The 19,169-nt window shown below is 38.5% G+C and overlaps 1 long non-coding RNA gene across 1 annotated transcript; it reads right to left on the bottom strand.

The window, feature by feature from the left end:
* Window positions 1-2,598: 2,598 nt before the first annotated feature.
* LOC125617527 lies at window positions 2,599-17,248 on the bottom strand. The gene is made up of 3 exons (XR_007348570.1): window positions 17,238-17,248; window positions 11,754-11,766; window positions 2,599-2,714 (listed from the first exon to the last, which is right to left on the bottom strand). It is a non-coding gene; the product is annotated as an uncharacterized LOC125617527 (long non-coding RNA).
* Window positions 17,249-19,169: the final 1,921 nt, after the last annotated feature.

Here is a 19,169-nt window from a genome sequence, read left to right as displayed (position 1 = left end):
TATTCCCCAGTGACTCTGGACCCAGTTCTTTACCAACCAGCCAGCATAGTAGAAGCCATATACACCATTTGTAGGATACCTGGAATCTGTTTTGCCTACCTGTGAGTGCCAATCTTTCAGGTACTGTCCAAGTATACACCTGTTGAATTCACTGAACTGTCTAGACTTCCCTATTCAGCATCAATTTAGGATCTAAATCCCCACTAACTTTATAAAGATTTGAAATTAGATGTTTTTCTGGAAAAGGGTCCACTCATTTTCATTAAGTCAATGGTTCCTAAATTTAGCTTGTATCACAACTAGCAAGGGATTTGAAGTCTAGAATGCTGGGTTCAACTCCAGAATTTCTGACTCAGTAGGCCTGGATAGAGTCCAGCATTTTCTGACAAGTTCCTGGGTAATGCTAATGCTACTGGTCAGAGACCACTCTCTGTACACCACAGCATTAGATTCCCAAAGGTGTCTGTATTCCAACAGTCTTAGGCCCTACCTTGATGGTCCAGTTCAAATTACAGGATCTCGTTATGGGATCTATATTGCACTACAATTCCTTACTAGAACTTGAACCTTATCATCCATTACATCACATTTAGAATCTACCCAGACCTTGACAGCCTCTTTATATTATAAATTAATATTTATTTGTTTACAATATCTTTATGTTATTTATTTTTTTTTAATAAATACTGCTAAGGATTGAACTTAGTGCCTCGCACATGCTAGGCAAGTGCTCTACCACTGAGCTACAACCATAGCCCTGATATTTATTTTTTTAAATACAATTATATGAATTTGAAAACCACTGTAGAAAATCTTGCACCTATTTGAGTCCCAAAAACAGGTAGGTAGGATATTAATCCAAAACAGAATACATCTCCCACAGGTTGGACAAACTAAGATGCCTTGATCCATTTATTCACATATATTTTACCAACATGACCCAACTACACAGTTTTCCCTAACTCTTCAGACAGAAAAAAACTGTAGTTGCAGCCAATCTTGGGGTTACCTGCCCCTCTGCAAAGTTATTGTCATTATCTCCAACCTTTCACCATTTCTAAATTCCAAATTGCAAATTATGATTCATTAGTCAAGCAATTCAGTGGATTGCAATCAGCTTTTCATTTTTAATGAAATAGAGCAGCAGGGAAAAGAAAAATATCTCAGTATATTATTCCTAAGAGATATTGTACCTAAAACTCTTGTTACCCTTACATTTTTTTTTGTGGAGTTGGACAGCAGGTGTATACACTGGTCACTATATAAAATGTACTTCTCATTGTGCATTTCGAACAAAAATGTTTGAAAGCCTATGCCTTTTTTGCCATTTTGACAAAGCAATATGTTTCAACATCATTTTCCATTTGATAAAATTATTTGTCTGAAGAATCTAGCATTTGGGGGAGCTTCAGAGCACATAAGTGCTTCTTGGATAATTGTTCACCTTGCTTTTTGTTACAAATAACCTTCAATCATTAGATTACTGACATTGCCTCAGTACTCTGGAGGCTAGCTGGTTCTTGATTATTCCGAGTAATAAGAAACATGACTAGAATTTGTAAAAGTTGAGATCCATAAGTGATCTAAAGATATCCTTTCAGGTGATTTTTTTTACACCATTCTTTAAAAACTGAGATTGAACAGAAACACCATGGTCAAACTCTCTGTCTGAATCATCTCCCTTTGTGCTACCAACTCTTAGGGAATCCCAACCCCACACCTTTCACCACCCCGACCCTTGAGGGAAAGCAGCGCAGATGATTTTCACCAAGACAGATCTGTGAAGTCCAAAAACAATCGAGCAATGGGGAAGCTCTTTCTGTTTATTCCACCTCATCTCACACTCTCCTCCACCTTCAGTAAGTCCAGTGTTGAACTTGGCTCCCAGAGCATTCTGGGTTTGGTCCAATGCTCTGGGGAGAGAAATAGCAATGGTTGTTAACCCTGTGATCTCCATGCTTAACTGCCGACTATGTCATTTCACTTGTGATAACCCTGACTCTGGGGTTAGGCTTACAGAAGTCTTAAGACCTTAACCCATAATCAAATGTGTCCCAAAGTCATTGAACAGTTGCTGGATTTGGTAAACAGGGAGAACTAATCATGGTGCTCAAGCTTATTCACAAAGACCTTGAGAATGGAAAATCCACAAGGACATTTTATCACATTACCCCAGACAATGAAGCTGCCATCCACTTCAGGCCAGAATTAATGTTCCTAAATAAATCATCAACCTGCACAGGAAGGTGTGTGTGTGTGTGTGTGTGTGTGTGTGTGTGTGTGTGTGTGTGTTGGGGATAGGGCAAGGTGGATAATGTGAGAATATGTAAAATCATCTATGACAAAGAGAATTCTACATCTACTGGTATTTTTGTCCTATCTCCTCCTCCATAAAATCTTTTTTTTTTCATGATATTATAATGCTTTTTAATGTGCCTATATACAACACATGAGACTTAGAACAAGCACAAATGACAAGAGTGGGGTCCCAGAGTCATCAACAGATCAATAAGCAATCAGGGAAAAGAAAGAGGCCAGCTGCAGGGTACATAGNGTGTCCAGAGTGAGATGTGATCTGCATTGATCCCAGAGTTTTCAATCTGAACTTCAGTGATCTTGTCTTCCCATTTGTTTCCTATAGAAGCCAGGTTTCTGAGGACTTCCAGCATCACATCTCTGTAAATATTCTTCTGGGAAGGATCCAGCAAAGCCCACTCCTCCTGGGTGAAGTTCACAGCCACATCCTCAAAGGTCACTGAGATCATTTTTGTCTTTCTAGAGGACCAGGTGTTCTCTCGAGGACCTCAAGGCACCAGTGATAGAGGGAGGCACAGGCTGCTCAGAATCACCTAGGCCCTTTGGCAGAGCACGTGGGGCCCGGAAAGGTCCATAAAATCTTCTATTGATAGAAATAATAGTCACTTTGTTTATAGCACATAGTGGGTGACTTTTTTAAAATTTAAGTTCTTTGCTTGAGGACCTGGTGAGTACTGTGCTTTTAATTCCACTTCCTCCTATATCCAAAGATAAGTAATACTACCTCATTCTAATCTAAGCTACTAGAAATTATTAGTGCTTGCCTTAAGACCCATCCTAATATATGCCCTTACAAGAAAAGAAAAGAACACAGATATAGGGTCAGTTAAGTCAATCAAGCAATGTTGTCAAAGCTTCTTGACTTACCTAGCAAGTTGCCATGATTTGGACTACAAAGACTCACTAAGAGTTACAGGAAAGCTAATTAATAAGTCACAGGTGTTTGCTTAGCTTCCTAATATTTCAAAAGGGGGAGGGGAGGGGCAGAAGTTTCTGAATGTTGTCACCAGAGCTGGAATTCATCAGTCTAGTAAGGAGGCTGAACAAGTCTCAAAATTTCAATATAATGAAGAAAAATTCCTGCCCAGGAAGAGAATATTGGATGTGTTAGAGGGGGAAAAAAAAGAGGAATGATGAAAAAAAAAATCAAAAGAATCCTGCTTGACCAGAGCAGATAGAGGAAAAGGTAACTGCCTTATTTCGCTCCTTAGACTCTATTTGCATCATGAATTATTGTTTAGGTACCACAATTTTAATAATAGGGTAGAAGTAAAAATCAGAGGAAAAGAACAACAACCAAAAATCAAGCCAAAAAAAAAAAAAAAAACTTAAATGGCAATATCAAAAAGTCAAGCAGCCAGGAAAAATCATGAGGTCAAGGATCGTTAAAAAGAGGGGCTGGTGTTGTGGCTTAGGGGTAGAGTGCTCACCTACCACATGTGAGGCACTGGGTTTGATCCTCCACATCACATAAAAATAAATAAAGGTATTGTGTCCAACTACAACTAAAAAATAAATAAATATTTTTTAAAAAGAATAGTTAAAAAGAAGATGCCAACACACATAAGAAAGGAGGCAGGAGTCATCAGGTTTAGGTACCAAAGATAAATCCATTCAATCCAAACTAAACAGGATCCCCTGGGAAGGTGGATCTATCTAGCACCTATCACATGGTTGAATGGAGGAAGGAATTTACCATCCATCTTCAATTCCTTCTCACCTTGATTATGCTTATTATTTTCAGTCTCTTGGTAGCATGGTCTAATGAAAAGAATAAGTACTTTAGACGCAGCAAAACCTGGATTCAAATTTTACTTTGCTACACTTTATTGTGATCTTGGGTGAATCATTTAATCACTTTGTCTCATTGTTCCCATTTGTAAAATGAGGAAACCTACTTCGTGTTGCTTTTGAGCTGAGTGTTCAATATTCAGAGATGATAATTACCATTAATATTTGAATTCAAATAAAATCATCTTTAAGACAAAAAATAACGATATAAAAATTTATCTGCTTTAGAAGAAGAAGAAGGGGGAAGAGAAAGAGAAAGGAAGGGATGGAGGGAGGAGCTGGTTAAGAAAGTGTCAGTTGTATTAGAGAACTGGCTTTGTGCTTGCTGCTGCCATGCCCTCTACCCTGAAGTCCTCCTCACCTCAGGCCCAAAGCTATAAAAAAACAATAAACAAACAAAATGGTGTTGAGTTCTAGGCATCCTGAAGGCCGGGCAGCTGTGTTCATCAGAGCTGCTTTGACCTGCTTCGCATTCCTGGTCCCAAGCAGGACTGTGGAAGGAGCTGACCACTGGGCCTTCCCTATTCAGAGCCTACTGGGGTAGTTTTGACTTTTACAAGATGGCGATGGACTCAACAACCACAAATAATCCCCAATATTTTAAAACCGTGTATCTAAAAAACAACCACATGTGTTCATTGCAAATATCACATTGTTACTAAACAAAAACTGCTATCCTATAATTAAGTTGTAGTGGCCCTATCATGCTACTGTGAAGTAAGCCAATCCCCCAAAACCAAAGGCCGAATGTTCTTTCTGATATGCGGATGATAACACACAGTAAGGGACAGGAGGGAAAAATAGAAGTTCATTGGATTAGACAAAGGGGAATGAAGGGGAGGGAGGTGAGAAGGGAAAGACAGTGGAATTAATCAGATTAATTAATTTTCTTATGTTCATATATGAATATATGACTAGCGTAACTCCACCTCATGTACAACCACAAGAATGGGAAGTAAAACTCCACGTATGTATAATATGTCAAAATACATCCTACAGTCATGTATAACTCAAAAGAACAAAGGAAAAAGGGGAAAAAAAAGTTGTAGTGGCCAAGTTACAATGAAGATCTAAGCTCTAATATTCTAGAGAGAGGTCTCTAACCAAAATGGCATTTGCATTGCCTCAGGTTCCAAAAGGAGAATTCCCAGAGACACCTTCTAAGACAGACAAACAAAAAGTTTTCCTGATTTATGAATTTATTTATATGAAAAACATCTGAAAGATGTAAGTTAAATCACTTATTTGAACTTAAAGTTGTCACAGAAAAACAATACTTGTAGATCACCATACCAATGAAATCTGAACATTTTGTCCTTATATGTATTTCTTCATAAAAATGGCAGGTAGCATTAATATACATATTTCTCTGCTTTAGACATAGAAAAAAAATTCTGAATTATCCCCCTAAGCAGCTTGCTTTGATTTCTAAATCCACAAGCATATATATAGGGAAAAAAGGAACAACCTGGAAACTATGAGTCGTTAAATTTATGGAAGAAAGGCCACATAATCCTTTAACTTTTGACTCTCCACCCCACCTCGATCCCTTGCCATGGGGGCATTCGTTTGTAGGATGCTACTGGAAGTAAATCCAGTTCCAAGGAAAATAAAACTTTACTTATTCTTAGCCTGTTAAGAGGACAGCATTGTTGACACTCAGAGACCTTCCTGCACCACTGTGCAAGTCCTAAGAGGGCTGAGGAAACAGCTGCTCCACGTTTATGAGAGCATGCAAGCAGAGGTCCAAACCAAAGAGTGACGTCTTTTCTTCAGGCTGGTAAGCCTCAAGCAGCTCTGATGCTATGAGGGTGGCCTAGTCCCTGAGCAGGATCAAGGTTACTCCTTCAGTTGTTGAGTTGAGTTTGGGGGTTTTGTTTTTGGTACCAGATATTGAACCCAGGAGTGCTCCACCAGTGAGAAATATCCCCAGCTCCTTTTCACATTTTATTTAGACACAAGGTCTCTCCGAGTTGCTTAGGGCCTTGCTGAGTTGCTGAGGCTGGCTTTGAATTCTCAATCCTCCTGCCTCAGGCTCCTCAGCTGCTGGGAAAACAGGTGTGCGTGTGTCTGGAAATTTTTGAGTTCTTCGTAGAGCAATAGTTCAGGTAAGATGTAATCCAAAATCTCCAGGAAAACTCAGACAGACCCAGTTGTGCAGGAAACAGGAAAACAAAAAGATGGTGACATAATTCAGAATGGATCACAGGCCTAAATGTGAAACACAAAACTCCAAAGCATAACATAGGTAGAAAACCTGGATAAATCTATTTTATCTAAATAAATGTTTCTTTACTTATCTAAATAAGTTTAGACAAATCTGGGTTACATTTGGTTTTTCAATGATTTCTTACAGCACCAAAAACGTGATCCACAGAAGAAAAAGTTGATAAGTTGGGCTTTATTAAAATTAAAAACGTCTCTGGAAAAGATACTGTTAAAAGGTTGAAATGACAAGCCATGGACCAGGGGAAAATATTTGTAAAATCTATATCTGATGAAGGACTTGTATTTAAAATATCCACGAACTATTAAAACTCAACTATGAGAAAAGAATTCAATGAGAAAGTGGGCCAAAGATCTGAACAGACTCCTCACCAAAAAGATGTGCAGATGGCAAGTGAGCACATTAAAAAAAGTGCCCAATGTTCCATGTCATTAAGGCACTGCAAATTAGAATAATAATGAGATGGCACTGGGCACCTATTTAAAGGTAAACCCCAAAACACTGACCACACCAAGTGCAGAGGAGGATATGGAGCAAAAAGAGCTCTCATTCATTGTTGATGGGAATGCAAAATGGAGCAGGCATTTTTGGAATATATTTTGGTAGTTTCTTACCAAGCTAAACACAGTCTTACCATAGGATACAGCAATCACATCCCTTGATCTTTAACCAAATGAACTGAAAACTTGCAACCACTCCAAAATTTAAACACTGTTGTTTACAGAAGCTTTATTCATTACTGCCCAAACTGAGCAATCAAGATGTCCTTCCAATGATAAAGAGATGAACTGTAGTCTATCCAGATAATAGAATATTACTTAGCATTAAAAAGAGATGAGCTATCAATCCATAAAAATAGGTGTAACAAAGTTAAAGTGTATTGCTAAGTAATAGAAGTCAATCTGACAGGCTACATGCTGTATTATTACAATTATCAGCCTTTCTGGAAAAGGCAAAATGGTGAAGACATTAAGATTAGTGGTTGCCAAGGGCTTAGGGGGATGGAAGGGATGACTAGACAGAAAACAGGATTTTTTTTTTTAAACAGTGAAACTGTGTGATAAGGTAATGGTGGGTATGGGATGTTATGCAATTGTTAGAACCGATGGAACTGTACAATAGAATGAACCCTAATGCAAACTGTGGACTTTTCATTAATAACAATAAATTGGTATCATTCCATTGGTTGTAACAAATGCACCACACTTTTGCAAGAAGTTAATAATAGGATTAATTATAAAGGACAGGAGAGAAGAAGTATATGAAACTCTGTACTTTTCTAGACAATTTTTCTGTAAACCTAAAACTGTTCTAAAAATCAAGTTGATTACGAAAAAGAGTGTGACTGGGTTATATTCAGGACATTATATGAGCACAGAGGAGATGAACAATCTAGAAAGACATCCTAGAGCAGGCAAATTGCCCTGGGTCTGGAAGAGGAGGAGGAAACAGAGAGAGAAAGGAAAACAGGCAGACAAAATAATATAGGTAGAGTAGGCTGAATAACAGCTTCCCAAAGATACCACCTCTTAACTTCTAGAACCTGCCAATGTTATTACATAAGGAAAATGATCTTTGAAAATGTGATTAAGCTAAGGATTTTGAGATAAAGAGATAATCCTGGAGTGTCCAGGTGTGCCTTAAATCCAATTACAAGTGTTCTCCTAAGAGAGAAGCAGAATATTAGACATACTGTTTTTGTGTGTGTTTCATTACTATAACAAAATACCTGATAAAGGCTAACTTTATAAAGACAAGAAGTTTATTTGGGCTCACCGTTCCAAAGGTACAAAATGAAGGGACCAAATCTGATGATGGCCTTTTGACTGGCAGAGTCCTGAGGTGACTCAGAACATCACATGTAGGAATCTGTGTTCCTGGTCCCTGCCCTCTCCTTATAAATCCACCAGGATTCAATCATGGGGCTCTACCTCAATGACTTTATATAATCCTAATCATTTCCCCAAGGCCCCTCTTCCAAACACCATAGTTGGATTAAGTTTCCACCCTATTAATACCATGAACATATGACCATGAGGATTAAATTCTTGCATGCATTTAAAAGGACAAACCATATTAAACCATGGCACACAAGCAGGGAACAAGGCAATGTGAAACTGGAGGCAGATCCAGATCGGTTTGGAAACACTGGCTTCCACCAGAAGTCTGTTCACACCTGCATTTCAGCCTAATGAAACTGATATTGAACTTCTGGCTTCACGAACACAGATGCCTATTATTTATAAGATACCCATTTTTTGGCAATTTGTTATGACAGTCACAGGAAACCAATACAAAAAGCAATAATGGGGCTGGGGATATAGCTCAGTTGGTAGTCACATGCACAAGGCCATGGGTTCAGTCCCCAGCACCACACACACACACACACACACAAACACACACACACACACACACACAAGCAATAATGTATTCCTATAATACCTACTGCACCCCAGACTCTATTTTAAGTGCTCCATGAATATTAACTCATGCTTACAACAATAAACAAAGGAGACATTTCCTTCACCACAAAAGTAGGCAGTAACACTGCCCTTGGGCCGAAACAACTGTAGGATGTGGAGGGGACACACCTGCAGTTTGATGACTCAAACAGTGCAGTGCAAAGTAAAGCTAGAGAGGAAAGTAGGAGACAGATCATGGGGTCTCGGCTGTCACATAAAGATCAAGTGTGAGCATGCAGCATGCACCCAGAGGTTTGTTCACTACCCCCCATTGCTGAGTCCCACCCTAAGTTTTGGATTCAGTAAACCTGAAGTGGGACCTAAGACTTTGCACTTCTAACAACCCCAAGTGATGCTGATGCCGCTGGTCTGAGGATCACACTTTGAGAACCAGTGTTTCAGGTGATGAGAACCTATTCAGGAGGTTCAAGCAGAGGAATAACACTGCTTGAACTGCATTTTAGTATGTTATCTAAAGACTATGTGGAAGGCATTCAACAATATCAGGAGCAAAACTCAATTTCTAAAATAGATAAAAGTGTAGTGCTTCTGTTTGAAGAAGGAAGTGACAGATATGAGTGGGCTCAGCATGTGTGAGGTTTGGGTGAATTCCAAGACTCGTTTATTTCATTTATAAAGTAGAAATAGAGTGTGAGGGTGCAATAAGCCAAACAAAGTGTAACAATTTTCACATGGTAAGCACCTGTTACCTGTAAGATGTTTTTTTTTTTTAATGTTTAGTAGTATTTAGGGAAAGCATAGACCAGAAGCTTCAATCTCCAGGATGAATTCTAGGTCTGCTCTCACACGTTCCTTCTCTCTCTCTCTCTCTCTCTCTCTCTCTCTCTCTCTCTCTCACACACACACACACACACACACACACACACACACACACACACATTTATTTCAACATAACTATATTTAAAGAATTATTCTCATATTGGTTAGTATAGTGGAATTTAATTTAACTTATCCAACACAATTTAAAGCAAAAAGTTGTATGTGGTTTAAATTTTAAGGAGGAAAAGAGAAAAAGATTTAGAATCTAGATTATTTTGCATTTATTATAAATGTATAAAAAATCCTCCCTTAAATGCTACTAAAGCAGGCAATAAGAGTCCTCAAAATTTTGCCCTTAGTTTATGTTAGAAAAATAACATGTGTTGTACTATAAAAGCTTACAAATTGGAGCAAGGAAGCATTTTTTGTAATGTTTTAATGCCAACTTAACAAATTCCATAATTACAGTGTAGACTTGGAGAGAGGGAGAAAGCACGTATTCCTGTGAGACAAATTCCACAGCTGTGTGATCTAGTTATTATTGTAGCTTCTAGATCTTCATACCCTAAGATCAAACCAGCTCCCTAAGTCTGAGTTATCACCATCAGTCTGAGGGACATTTTTGAAAAACACCGAGTTATATCATTTTAAGATAACTTTTATACACTTATTTCTAAAACTATGGTTTTAAGTGAGCACTTTTTCTGAATTAAGAGAATGAGACTGATTTTTACCAGATTTATTGATTCAGGCATTGAATAATGAGCCTGGTCTTCCAGGGTGCTGAAAGCATTTGCTGTGTTAGGCCATTAATCTTGTTCATATTTCAGTAAGACATGGAAAAAGTAGGTCTCGTCCTTCTTAAGTTCTAGATGGAAGACAAGACACTGAAAGTTTACACTCAAGGCCACTGAAAAAATCTACTTCACAGCTGCCACTAGATTCTGTGCCTCTGAGATCTCTTCCCCAGCTTGGGGTAGGGGGGTCTCTCTGTTAGGTTTTACAGATGATCTTAACTAAAAGAATTCATCTGGATTTTCAACCAAGACACATCCGGTAAACCAGATTTTTAAAAACCTCAGCAAACACATATATTACAACATGCTGAAGGATTACCAGCCTTTTGTTTGATTGCCAATAAACTGGGGAAAAAATTATTGTTGTTTTACTTTGACATTGAGCATCTTCTTCTTCAGTTATGAACCATTTTATTATGTTCTGTGAGTTGCCTATTCCAATCTTTGGCTGTTTTTCCACTGATGTCTTTTTCTTATTAAGAACATTAGTTCAGGGCTGGGACTAGCTCAGTGGTAGAGCTGTTGGCCTTGCAGGTGTGAGGCCCTGGGCTTGATCCTCAGCACCACATAAAAATAAATAAATAAAGATATTGTGTCCATCTACAACCAAAAAAATATTTAAAAAAGAAATAACATTAGTTCATTGTATATTTCTGGAAAGCCCATTTCTTCCTAGTCTATTACTATTATAAATGGGTTAAAATCTTTGATGCCCAGAAAGAATGTAGTTTCTTTATTTTGACTAATGTCTATCATCTTCATGAGCCCCACCTATTAATAAAAGGAGTAGAAATGAGCTAAATGTCAAATTAATTTACCCCTTGGTCTGTTCTTACCATTTAAACAGTCCCCTTAGGTAATGCGCACTTTTCAGAGATAACTGCCTAGTTAGTCCCATTGTTAGCACACACACACACACACACACACACACCCGCCACAGAACAGCTCCACTGTCACTCCTGTCCCCATTTCTGAGAAGGAGGACTAATTCACAGGAGATGGAGTGAAAGGATCCTCAAGGAATGGGCAGAGTGCTCTAGACCCTCACCAATGCCATCTGCAGAATGGCTGGCTGGCATTCCTTGGGTGGCAGTCCCATGTGCTCTGTAAGCATCTCCCACTGCCAACTGCAGCTCTGATGCCAAGGTGTATTTTTTTTTCTTACCTTGGTAAGAGTCTTGGCAGCCTCCACAATCCCACTTCCTTGGCTGCCTCTAATTCTTGCTGAGATTCAAACTCCCCAAACATCTGCCACATATTTTATGCTGACCTCTGGCACAGGTGATCAGCACTTAGGGTCTGGTTCAGGGTCACCTCACTCTGCTTATAGAGGCTCTATGGACCTCAATTCACTGTGTCCACTTAGAAACCCACAGGAACTCAGAAGTGCACACTGCCTTCTGCCCAGCACATACATTCTCTCTCTCTCTCTCTCTCTCTCTCTCTCTCTCTCCCCCCTCCTCCCTCCCTCTCCCTCTCTCTCCTAGCCATGTTAGCTCATAATTCCTGCACTTCTGTCTCCACCAAGACCCACAGGGAAGTAAAATTTTCTTTTCACTGTATTTAAGTGTTTTGCATCCATGAATCTATATAGTGACAGCTAATTATCACACTTTCCATCTAAGCAATGGTGGCTGGGGTAAGGAAGGACAACTGCCAGCTTTGTTCATTTGTTAGAATATCTGGGCTCCACTTTCTCTTCTGAGATGTGACTGTTCCAGGGTCCATTAACCTATGGAGTAGGCAGGAGTAAAACAAGCTATTCCCATTGGGTTTACTTTAGAGTAGGTGAACAAGAACTTGGGTATGAGGATTTTACATGGGGACACCAAATCCACATTAGCTACCTTAGCTCATCCTTGTCCATTTGTTATATTTCTTAAAGGGGAAAATACCCTCCAGCCAATTCTTGATCAGGAAGGGAATATGTAGCTGCCTTTGAAGTTGATGAGGGAGAAGCAGTGGACTTGTGGAGCCATATAATCTGAATCTTGATTTCCACCCATTGATATCCACCCCACACGTCTCTCCAGATTTTCAATCTGAAAGTTCTGTATGAACTGCTGGGTAGATCATTAGTGTTTAATTTGCTTGAGTCTGATTTATTATCGAATATTTGTCTTATTGATACCCCCTGCATTGTTGTGGGTTTGTACTTTTTCAAAACTTTTTATTTTAATGGGGCCTCCTTAAAGTATATAAATGTAGATAAATGTGCTTAACCTACCACCTAAATGGAAGTCACTTTCATGTGGTTAACACATCTGATAATACTCTAGAATTGTGAGTCTGTTGCTGGTGCATTTTTGATTTCTGACACTCTGTGGAGGTATCTATAGATGAGTGAGAGATAGAGATAGAAACAGAGATGGACATTGTTACCCCCTATACTTTCATAGGTGGAACCTGAGTGCAGAATCATGTGTAGTCAACTCTATTTTAATGTAGTTTCTCCTTAGACCCTTTTTCATTGAAATACAGCCCCTGGGGACCTGTATTTCCATGAATATGTTTCTGGGAATGTTGGTCTGCAACACATCTTCCTTCTCAGCCTCAAGCTGAATTTGAGTCATATCAGTTCCAAGAACTGAGGACGGGAAGAAGATCTCCTGACACTTCTGACCACCCTGAGAGTCACTTAACTTGAAGTCTGTCAAGCTTCCTGGCAGAGTTGGGAGTGCACAGTGTGACTACTCCCATCTGCTGGAGATGGCACATAACCTTAGAACTAACGGTTCTCCATCAGATGTTCCCCCTCCACCAGCAAATCACTGAAGGTTCAGAATCTCATCTAGATGTTCCTATGACATAAAAGCATGGAGCAGTCACTGGTATAATCTTTTCTCTCTCCTTCCAATACCCACCCATCCATAATCAAGTCTTCAACCTGAACCCAAATGTTGAATCAGGCCCCTTTTAATTTGGCAGTGACTCTACTGCATACAATAAATTCCAGTAAAAATATATCCTATTTTTTAAACTAGGGTAAAAATAGATCCTATTTTTAAACTAAGGTAAAAATAAACTAGGATAAAAATATTTTTTAAAAAAATAGTCTTTCTACTCCCCGCATCTCTTAAAAAATACAGAGCAAGTATGTGAGTGCTTGTTTGCAATAAATAAATTTTCCTGAACTCAAATCATAATACACATTTACTTCTGTACACTTGGATACCCGTTTTCCTAATGACATTTCTTGTGGTGACCCCATAAAGTAGACACTAGTATTCATAGTTTGTTGATGAAAAAACTGAAGCTCAGATTTTCTCAGTGAGTCTGTTGGTCAGCTTTTCGTTTTCTGCAACAAATACTTGAGAAAAACAACTTAAGGAGGAAAAATTGAGGTTCACGGTTTCAAAGAACCATGGTTGACCACCTCCATTGTTTTGGGTCCGAGGTCATCATGGTAGAAGGGCATGGTAGAGGGAAGTAGCTCCAATATGGGAATGGGGAAGCAGAGAGGGGTGTCGGTCATAGATAGCCCACAGGAGTCAATCTCTTGAGGCAGTAAGCTACACATTCATAGTCTTTTCCTTCCAACTCAAATGCAGAATCTCATTGCAGGACATGGAATCTAGCCTGGCAAGAGACTGCCAAAGATGCTGGCTAATGTAAGCAAGCAAAAACTTCCTTTGAGGCAAAATTTAAGAAGTAGAAGAAAGGAAAAGAAAAGGAGTCAGCAGATAAATTCCTTCCCCTCTCTCCTCTGAGATACGACTTCTCTGTACAGTCTTTCTGGGCTCGCATTGTCTGACCAAGCGACTGTACCTGCTAAACAACAAGCTTTGCTCCGAGAGTTTCATCAGGAAGCAGAATGCATCACATGGCTTGGCTTCCTGTCCTTGACATGTTCATGCACCTTACCCTGTACTCTTGCTGTCCTAGCATTGCTCCTTTCAAATAAAACATAAGTAGTTATTTCATAGTTCATAGGAACCTGGTCATAGGCTAGTTCTGAAATTGGTTGTCAGAACTGATGATGACAACTGCAGTAATTAAAAATGGTGACACATATCTGTATTCACTTTTATTATAAGTTGGAAAAAGCTCTGAGTCGTATTTTCAGATGAAAGTTAGCTCTGCTTATTTCTAGATGGTAAGATTTGGAGTATTTTTCTTTCTTCTTTTAACCATTATACATTTATTTTTTACCCTTTCTCTTCCAAATATGTTATATTTCCGAACAAGATAGTTTTTGAAGAGCACAATTTTTACACTGAAATGTTGCCAAATTTTTCAACATCATGTAATTTATTCTAATCAATAGGCTAATGTTTTATCTTATTGATGTCAATGTGGAAGTAAGCCTTATACGTGTAAATAGATACATACATGATGTATAAAGTACATAAAGCATTTTTGAGTGGAATTTTTATCAAATAAATTTATTTTTTATTTGACTCTTATTGACAAACTGCTTTTCTCAGCTTCAAGTTTCAGAAACACCATTTAATAATTGCCTATTCACAAAGAACAACAGTCCTTTCATATACTCAAAGATTTTTGGCTTGTTGCCTTGTAGGCAGAGTTCAGTGCACTATTTATAACTGTCCATACAAATCGGTCTTAAAAGGATGTTATTTGGGGTTAATGTAATCAGTTCCCTGCAGAATTTAATAATAAACCTGCAGCTAAACTTAGAAATGCTATTTTATTATTCAAATGTAGAGGTTTCTTCCATTTAAGGTACATCAGCTAATTTAAACCTCTTATATTTGAGTAAAGCTTTTTTGCTCAAGTGTGCAATCTAAAGGGAAAAATGCAGATCCAAATAAAAACACACTAAAAAAAAAAGTTGCTACCAAATTCTAAATCCAAGTGAATTAGGAAATAGATTACTCAGTGATTCATGACAGATATGGTACAAATCTATAGAAATAGCATGAAAATTACCATGCCATATCGACTATGAAAGATCACTTAGTGGAGAGGAGAGTATGAATGATTACTAAAATCATAAGTTAAAAGACAGCATATTTTAACATACTTTACCCAACCCTAGTGAAGTATGTAATCAAAGGGGCATGTGGATAATAATATGAAACACAGAGCAAAGAAAATAGTCATTATTGTGGTATGTATACACAATGGAGTTTTATTCAGTCATAAAGAAGAATAAAATTATTTCATTTGCAGGAAAATGAATGGAGCTTGAACATGATGTTAAGTGAAATAAGCCAAACTCAGGTGTCTTCTCTCATAGGCAAAGGAAAAAGGAAAAGAAAGGTGGGGATGGATGGATCTCATGAAAATCAAAGGGAAATTATAAGAGCAGAATAAAGGGATGGGGGCGGGGGTGGGGGAGAGGAGAGGAGGGAAAGAGGAAATATTGGGGAATGGTATTGGTCAAATTTTATTTTTATATTGTATGCATGTATGAATATGTAACAATGAATTTCACTATTACATATGATTATAATGCAACAACAAAATTATGAAAAAAGAAAATAGTCATTATTTTAAGCCCATACTAGTCATTGGTGCTCTCTCATCCTCCCTTTAAGTGGATTCTGAAGTTTCTCACACATTCTTCTTACAAAAAGTTCTCTGAAGCCCAGAGCACTTGACACATGCTCCATGTGGTCTTTTCTCTCCTGCTCTGTCTCCCAGACTCTGTCCACTGCCCAGTAGTGACAGTACTAAGGAAACATTCTCTGTACCTTCTTGGTCCTTCCCAGTCCTCACTTCTCATGATGAGAGTCTAATTTCATGTTAACTTTGTGATATATTCTCCCTCTTGTCATTACTGATGCCAGTCTAGTCACTCCTAAGAATATTCTACTTTCTTCCTGAAGGAAAAAAAAAATTACCCACAATCCTTTCAATACTTCTGTAAAATCCCCAGTCAAACCTGGTCTCATTTTGCTTATTTGCACCTAGAACCACTAGAAGGTGTTCTCTTGAATATTTTTCCTTTCCAGTCTACCTTCTTTATCCTTTTATATTATGCTCAGTCACATATCTATCATTGGGTGGATCAAAAGCATTTTTCATCGCCTACTAGAGTCTATCACTATCCCTAGTACCTGAAATTTAATGTTAAACAAAGGTAGAAACAATCATGAAGGCCTTCCGGGACTTCATTTCTAACAAGGGTAAAGATGTGAATCAAACAATCACCAAATGTATAATCATAAACTATGGTAAGTGTTGTGAAGGAAACCCTCAAAACAGAGTATATAACAAAGATACTCATTTATCCCAGCTGGAAGGAGGTGTGTTCCAGGGAAACAATGTATTGTTGACATCATTCTCTAAGCAAGTTATAGTCATGCTGATATCTAAAGGAGATTTTTAGGCTAAAAGAAGAAGGAATGTCCTGAGAATAAGGGAAAATATATGTCAATTTCATGACACATTAAGCAAATGAAAAAAAAAAAAAGATAGTATACTGGAACTAAATAGGTTTAGAAAGGTTGGGAGGAGCCGGAAGTCCACAGCTTCTGACCAGGAAGTTCAGGGACAAAACTGTTTATCATTTCCTTGTTTTCTCAGGTGTCCCAGACCTGGAGTTATCAGCTGCCACATGGTCCAGCGGTCTCTTCCAAGAAGCACAGAAGTCATCACTAAGCAGAACCCCATACCCTAGCCAGACAGTGTGTGACCACACAATGAACCTCACTCTGGTACAGTACCTCTTGTGCAGCTGTATAGACTGCAATCTGCAATCAATAAAGGTCCTTGCAGCAAGGGATGGGGCAGTATCCCAGGCTGGCAGGAGTGAGGAGCTCTTACCACTCCTAAGCAGAAAAGGAACCAGGGGAAAAAGCAGTTTCCAGAACTGAAATCAATCTAGTGCATGGAGATTGTCCCTTCGGGGAGGTAACCAGGAGAACAAAGAACCCAACCTCTCTCCCCCTCTACCCTCTGAACTCTCATCATTGCTGAACCCAACTAGAAGTGAGAGGACAAGGATACCCATGTGGGTCATTCTCCCAAGACACAGAGCAGGATGGAGAATGCTTGATGACCACATCCAGTGACCTAGTGGGACAATTACTGTGTCTAGTTTTGAACAGAAGAGATGCCACTTAGAAGGTATGTGATATTAGGAAAGTTAATCTCTCTTTGACTTGATTTTTTTATTCTTTAAAGGAGAATGATGTCAACAATACATTGGTTTGTTTCCAGTATTCATAAAATACTTGGGATAATGCTTGGCAATGGCTAGTGCTTATAAATGTTCTTAATGTTCTCATTTGACAGAAGAAATTGAAGTCTAGAGAAAATAAGTGACACACTCAAGGTCCCACAGCCAGATGGGGTGCAATCAAAGCCAGAATCTAGGCCTTCTGGTTCTTGTCTTATCACTGTTCTCTCTCCCATAGACTCTTTCTTCCACTCCCTTCTCCAGAATAAAAATAATAATAATTACTAAGGTCAACTAATTTGGTAAGCACATTTTGAATCCCATCTTTGTTTTTCAACTTCTAGGATATTCATACTTTAGAAGAGTATATTCATAGGCCTGGTGTGGTGGCACACACCTATAATCCCAGTGGCTCAGGAGGTTGAGACAGGAGGATCACAAGTTCAAAGCCAGCCTTAGCAAAGGCAAAGCACTAAACAACTCAGTGAGACCCTGTCTCTAAATAAAATACAAAACAGGACTGGGGATGTGGCTCAGGGATCCAGTACCCCTGAGTTCAATCCCTGGTACCAGAAATAAGAAAAAATGAAAAGTATATTCATGGAACAGTAAAGTGTTTCTTCTCTTCTCTGTAAACTAACGTAAACAGGAGTCTATACCCTCCACTTAGCTTGTAGATCCTATCATGGATGACAGCAGGGGGCTTTTTTGAGTTTCTCAATGGAAAACGTTCAGCTAGGATGTCAATCTAGGAGACTACTAGATGTATTCAAGTACTTAAAGAATAACAGGGAATTGCATACCAGATTTAATAAACTGAAATGCCTCAGAACAATTAAGTCCTAAAAATAATTGGAGGGTGGGTCCAACCATCCTCACAATCTTATGAAAGATCCTCCTAGAAGTTCTGATCTAAGACAAATATTCATAGATAAACCCAGTATTTATGTTGGTGGCCCCACCACATTCCAAGGCAACCTGAAGTGAGACCTTAGCGTTTATCTTTGCTTCTGCCCTACTGTTAGTCCCCAGGCACTCCACATCACTAAGTCCTATTATGAAGGTTTGCCAAATAATTTATTATTCACATCAAGATGGTCTTGAGAGTGAGGGGATAGTATCAACAACTGTGCTGAGAACAGGCCTGAATATATCCTAGGAAAACCAGGATACCAGTCACCAGAATCTAAGAGCACTTGACTCTTCTCTCTTCTCTACTCAGGTTGTACATCTTAATATAAGTGAAAGCCTAGAGATGTCCTTTGACCCCTCAAGATAGAATTATTATAATTATATAAAAACAATGTGATAAGGCTTTTTCTTTTAAAAGTATTTATTTCTTTTTTGCAGGTAATATATTATTTAATAAGAGAACAAACTAAACAGTGACTGTAAGAGAAAAATAAAAACCAGGAGTGCAAACTGGAGAAGCCCATGGATACCCACAAACAACTAGGTCATAATAATATTAGTTTACCCTCAATAATTGAAAGGGTATTCCCCATAATTCTCACAGCAACTCTGTGGGAACGATATAAGTGTTCCAGCTTTGCTGTGAAAACTACCAAAATCAGGTCTGTTTCCACAAAGCCAGTCAAGGTTGCCTGGTCTTGCTCTAAATATTTCCTACTAACAAACCCTTTAAATTATTTTTTAAATTTTTAATTTGTTCTAATTAGTTATACATGATAGCAGAATGCATTTTG

This window comes from Marmota marmota, unplaced genomic scaffold (assembly GCF_001458135.2).
Source record: "Marmota marmota marmota unplaced genomic scaffold, marMar, whole genome shotgun sequence".
NCBI classification, from domain to species: Eukaryota; Metazoa; Chordata; class Mammalia; order Rodentia; family Sciuridae; genus Marmota; species Marmota marmota.
Note: the sequence above shows the minus strand (reverse complement) of the source record. Positions and strands in the feature narration are given on the sequence as shown.